Source organism: Heloderma suspectum, chromosome 6 (assembly GCF_057233095.1).
Source record: "Heloderma suspectum isolate Gila_16-S chromosome 6, 16-S_ref, whole genome shotgun sequence".
NCBI lineage: Eukaryota > Metazoa > Chordata > Lepidosauria > Squamata > Helodermatidae > Heloderma > Heloderma suspectum.
This window is the reverse complement of record NC_139463.1, coordinates 77,718,820-77,725,191: the sequence shown is the minus strand read 5'-3', so window position 1 is coordinate 77,725,191 and position 6,372 is coordinate 77,718,820. Positions and strand designations below refer to the sequence as shown.

At 43.8% G+C, this 6,372-nt stretch overlaps 1 pseudogene; it reads right to left on the bottom strand.

The window, feature by feature from the left end:
• Window positions 1-3,818: 3,818 nt before the first annotated feature.
• Window positions 3,819-4,839, bottom strand: LOC146341293 (olfactory receptor 11A1-like; annotated as a pseudogene).
• Window positions 4,840-6,372: the final 1,533 nt, after the last annotated feature.

Sequence of the window (6,372 nt, the reverse complement as noted above, 5' to 3'; positions counted from 1 at the left end):
TACCACCTATTCCAGAGCAGGAGAAAAGTGTTTTCCATTGTATGCGTAAGCTGCAGACCACAAGGTTGTCCTCTGAGACTGAGCCAGAGGAGTCACCCTTTCCAACTGCAATGGGGACTTTGCAATTTGAAGGCTTTTCATGACAAGCTGGGGGAGTGGGACACACAAGGCCTTGGGTTCCCTTGGAGTGCTAACAGAACAGAGTTCAAAATAGCAAAGCTGGATGTGGAGCAGGAAATCTGTGAGGGGGAAAGGGCTGGAAGGTGAGCAGAAGGAGCTCCAGAGGAGGCTGAGCAAGACTGAACTGTCTCACATTGACTAGGTAGACTCTTCAAATCTTGATTGTTTGGGGAGGAGATTTCCCAAGGAACAATGGAAAACTAGGGGGAATGGTGAGCATGTAGGTAGGGTTCCTTTTCCCACCACCAGCAGTTTTGTGCAAATGTGTAGAGTGCATGGAGGGGTGTGTGGTGGAAAAATGGCTTTTGTGTGCAATATTTGAGAGGAGGTTCCTAACCATGATGGATGCTTATGGGTGATAATGTGCTTACCAGACGTCATGGTGCTCTAGACATGGAGCTTCCTCTCACCAGGATTTTGAGTAAGCCACTCAATATGGGTGTGCTTTGATAGATTGATTACTTTCAGACCCAGGCAGGATGGAAGGCATCTCCATATTCCAGAGATCTAGCATTTCTTTGCATAATTAAGGAAAGCCAAGCCCATCATCTTGTACATGGTACCGGGGAATAGCCAGTGCACACTGCTACTTTGCTTGTCCACAGGAGCTCCTCAGTAACAATTGCCTGGTTTTATGAATGGGCAAGGATGCAAACCATCAGTTATTGTAATATAATACAACTATAATATAAGTTATAGTTATATCTATGAAATATGTAGGATTTTGCAATCTTAATAAATATAATTGGCTCTGCAAAGTGTGGCTTTTCCTCTAACTCAGTCAGGGGCATTCCATTTGCTTGAGTGGGTGTTCATTTGTTTTGTAATGTGATGTTTGGTACAGATCTAAAGGACACACTTCTGTAGTTCAAGACTAAGCTTCAGCTGAGCCTGCGCTCCGACACTGAATGGAGCCACAATCAAAAGTCATGAAGACATAGTCTTGTATGACATCAGGAAGGCTTGCAGTTGCAAGTGTTACCCCAAAATTCTATTTATTTTTTTATTCATTCATTCATTTCATTTCATTACCACCCAATAGCCAGAGCTCTCTGGGCAGTTCACAAAAATTAAAACCACAAGGTGCAGTATAAAACAATATAAAATATGAAAGCTTGAAACCACAGTATAACAGTACAACCAGAATAAAACCTAGAAGCGATGTGGAGAGTTAAAATACAAATTTAAAACAACAGTGCTAAAGAACTCAGGAGCTAAAATACTGGGGAAACAAAAAGGTCTCAGCTGGCACCAAAAGGAGTGCAACATAGGTGCCAGGTGAACCACTCTAGGGAGCTTATTCCACAGCTGGGGTGCCACAGCAGAAAAGGCCCTTTTCCTCACTTCGTTTGGGAGGGCCTCATGGAAATGGACTCCTGAAGATGACCTTAGGGTCCAGGCAGGCACATATGGGAGGACGTGATCCTTCAGATCACCTGGCCCCAAGCTGTTCAGGGCTTTGAATGTTAATGAATTTGAATCAGGCCTGGAGGTGGATTGGCAGCCAGTGCAACTGGAAAACGCTCTAGATATTGTGAGAGCATTGACACAGCAGCTTATGTTTGTAGACCCCAATGAATATAAACTCTGTTCAGAAGATCTGTATACACTTCATTTTACTGGGGTTCAGAATGTCTGGACAGGATCTTCCCATACCTGTTGCATTTGCATAGGCACCCATGTAAAAGATCCAATGAATGTGTGCATTTGGTTGGAAAATCCAGCAGGCACAAACTAGGGATGGGGGAGACATTTGTTTGGTTCATATTTTAATGTGAACTCACCTAATGTTGCGCTATCAATCCAACATGTGAACTGACACTCAAGTAATCCTTCAAAATTTACACCTCTGACAAAAAAAGGAAGAAAGAATATTACAATGTGTATATTAGGGGAGTGTGCATGCAAACATGTTTATATTGGTGAAAATAATATTCAAAAGGCATGGCATTAAGATAGTTGCTTGCAAGAAAGTGCATATTAAGCAAAAATGCATACAAATCCATGTGTTGGAAGAAATGCATGCAAAAATCCATTTGAAATTTCATACATTCATTTAAAAAAAATCTTTAAGTTTGGTAGGAGAAACCAAATTTAAGAGTGGAAAAAATTCTCAAAATTCAGAACAAACCAAACTCAAAACTGGAAAACTGAAAGAAAAAAAAAGAGAGAGAGAGAGAAAAGCAAAAATGGACAGATTTGACCATCCCAGATCACACCAATTCCCCACTGCTTTTGTTCATTAAACCTATTATGTCAAATGTGCACAGGGTTAAGGAGGTAAATGAGAAAGCATGGTCTTTCCCAGTAACTCAGTTGACCTTCCTTAAACTGGATTAATTCAGATTAGTCAATTCATCAATCAAACTGTTTTTGCTAAACTGAAAGTCATAATATGGACGTATGTCAGCAATCAATAATTGAAAACATAGGAAAACATTCCTAGTGCAGCCACAGCTATTGAAAGAAAGTGACTTTCCAGAGAGAGCCAAAGAGATCATTTCCTCAAAAAAGCTCAAGTTAGGTTCTGATGTAGGGATGTACGAAAGTCACTTACCTGTTTGCGGATTATGCTGATGCTGGGGGGGAGGCGTTCCATCCCTCCCCTGGAAATTCTGGCTGGGGGGGAGGCGTTCCGTCCCTCCCCCCCCCCGAATCCTGGCCGGCCGGCTCCGCTCCGCAGGGATTCTGCGGAGCCGCTGGCCGGCTCCACCAGCGGCCAGACATCCGGCCGCTGGCTAGCAGCGATGCAAATAGCAGCGGCCGTAGCCGCCACCGTTTGCGTCCCTGCAGTCAGCCGTGATAGGCTACATAAATGTTTACGTAGCCTATCACAGCTGATTAAAAAAAAAACACGCGTATGCAAATGGCGGCGCCCATGGGCGCCGCCATTTGCATTCCTTATTTTGGCACATCTTAGTCTACGTAAACATTTACATAGACTACGGCGAAAATAAGGGGAACGCAAATAGCGTAGACACTATGCTATTTGCGTTCCCCATATTTTCGCCGTAGTCTACGTAAATGTTTACGTGGACTAAGACGTGCCAAAATAAGGAACGCAAATGGCGGCACCCATGGGCGCCGCCATTTGCGTATGCGCATTTTTGTGGTTTTTTTAATCAGCCGTGATAGGCTACGTAAACATTTACGTAGCCTATCACTGTTTTTTTTTTTAATATAGCCGTGGTAGGCTACGTAAATCTTTACGTAGCCTATCACGGTTTTTTTGTTTGTTTGTTTTTTAAACTTGGAAATGGTGGCTGCGGCAGCCAGTCGGAAGACCAGCCACAGCCGCCGCCGCCAAACCACCGCCGCAGCTGCCGCCACAGCCGCCGCCACCAGGAAGATTCGCCCCAGGTAAGTCCCATCCCGGGTGGGGCGGGGGGCCATTTCACCACCGATTTCGGGGGTCCAAATGCGCTGGCATTCGGCCTCCCCAAGATCCGTGGCGGAACTTTCATACATCCCTATTCTGATGTTCTCTCCAACTTTTATCTTCTCATGAACCCTTTCAAGTATGTTCACTAGAGAGAGTGTGATGAGCCTAAGAACTTCTAGCAGGATTCATAGCTAAGCTGGGATTTGAGCCCAGGTCTCCCCAGGCAGTAGGCTGACAGTAACCACTTCATGCAGAGCTAGCTCTTACAAGCCTCGACTCCAGATGTTGTCTGAAAAATGGCAAAGGAAAGGGAGGAGTTCAGCTGAATCCTTGCATGACCTGCCAATCTGCAACATACTATCCTTAGGGCTCTGTGAACGTCTTTGTTCCTCAAACTGTAGATGAGAGGATTGATTAAGGGGTTCAGGATAGTGTAGAAGAGGGAGAAGACTTTATTGAGGTCTCTCAGAGTGGGGGTATCTGGCAACATGTAGACAATGATTATTGAACCATAAAAAAATGCAAACCGCCATGAGATGAGAGGAGCAGGTCAAAAAGGCTTTCTGCCTCCTAATAGCAGATGGGATCTTTAGAATGGTGGTGATGATGCAAACATAGGATGTGAATGTCAGTAGAAATGGGGTGACAATATAAATGAAGGGCAAGAGAAGGGTAACAAGTTCAATCAAGTTTGTATCACTGCAGGAGAGCTTTTCCATTGGGATCAAGTCACAAAAGTAATGATCTATAACATTGGGGCCACAGAAGTATAACTGAGCCAGCATGAATACCATTATGGAATTGCCTATGAAAGCGTTTATCCATGCCCCAGCCATGAGTTGAAAACACCGTTTTCTTTGCATTATACAGGCATAGTTCAAAGGTTTACATATTGCCACATAGCGATCATAGGACATTGCAGCCAGGAGATATGTTTCTATACCTACACAGGAACCAAAGAAATAAAATTGGGTTATGCAGCCACTAACAGAAATGGACCTCTCACCACTAAACAAATTGGTCAACATCTTGGGCAGGAAGATTGAGCTATAGCAGATCTCCAGGCAGGACAAATTTGCCAGGAAGAAGTACATGGGAGTGTGAAGATGGTGATCAGTCACAACTAGCAAAATGATGAGGAGGTTCCCTGTTAGTGTCACAATATAAATCATTAGGAAGAGCAAGAAAAGAAGAGGCTGCAACTCTGGGATATTCCCAAAACCCACAAGGATGAATTCTGTGATGGTTGTCTGGTTGCCTTTCTCTGTGTTCCACATTGACTTAATCCAGGGCAAGTCACACCAATGCTAGAATATAATCAGAAGGACATTGGCTTTAATGTAGAAGCCCAACTAAGTCTTATACGTTACCTTCTGAGCATATTGTGAAAATTGGGTTGGGCATGTTATCAAACCACTGAGCTTTTTTCCTAGTATCTTCCTGTGGAATCTGAGAATAGACCCATTACAAATTTACTGTATCCGTGGAGATGTGTTTTGTAACAGGAGTATGTCAGACAGGGTTGAGTGGCATATAGCCCACATAGCTCATTGTGCTTAACATCTCTGCTTGGAGACTGGTATTCTATCAACCAGAAGCAGAACATACACCCCCAAGCCCTCAGGGGAGACACCCCCTGAAATGACAGGAATTCAGAAGGAGTGCTAGACTGAGCCAGAGGCCTCCCTGTGTAAAAAAGGTCTACTTGCATGTAGGGGACTTTCTCACAAGGAGGACCTTTTCAGCTGCAATCACTAGCAGCTCACAGCTGAGTGTTGAGTGTGGCTCTGACAGCCTCTGCATAAGGTATTAGTGTAAGGCTGAGAGAATTTCTGGAAGTGATGTCAGGGACTTCCTGACCCAAATTTCCATTGACCCCTGACTGCTTCCTTGACTGATTCCCTGGTATGAGTACTTCTGGACTCAACTCTCTTTCTGCCTGCTCTTTGATTGCCTGGGGATCCTCTTGCCTGGACTGGACTTTGACCCTCTTCCTGCCTGCCCCTTCTGCTGTTTTGCCTTAGAACCTTGTTTCCCGTGACCTGGACTGTTGAGGTCTTGCCTCTTGCCTGGTCTCAGTTTTTGCTGATCACCTTGGAACTCTTGAACCCTTGAACATGCCATTGCTAGGCTTGGACTTTGGAAGCATGACACATGTCAGACCTAGCTATCTATGGATTGTGTAAAATACATTCTGTCTGCATTTCGTGGATAGTCAGGTGCCTTTCCTTCCATTGTCTGCTCATTGCTGGACTAGTTTTTGTTGTTGTTTCTGAATTTGCACAAATTAGCCTTTACACCAATTTGCTCTTGCAAGGATGCACGAATCTCTCCAAATGCGCAAGTCCCCCTAAATGTTTTCACCTATGGGGGGAAATGAGCATGTTTGGCCTTTTTATTATGTGTATTTTTCAATTACCAAGTTTGTGCAAAATTCTGGAAAGTTAGAAATATGGACTACAAATCCATGGAATCTGCCCAACTGGGGAAAAGCCAGTACACTGGGGAATCTGTGGGTTGGATTCATCAAAATTTGAACTCATTTGATTCCGTTGCCAACATCCCTAAATTCAGACTAAGAGTCAGTCTCAATTTGCTATCTGTAAGCAATGACATGAGAGAAAGTCTTCTAGTTATACACTTCAAGCCTTTTGGGATACACAAAGTTAAGTAAACAAAGACATTGGAAATGAGTATTTGAGAAAGACATGAATGACATCCTCCTGAAAACTATTCTTCACACTCTGACCCCTTCCCCAAAATACTCAGTCTGACTCTGATAATACTGATTGATAATACTGTTGTATAAA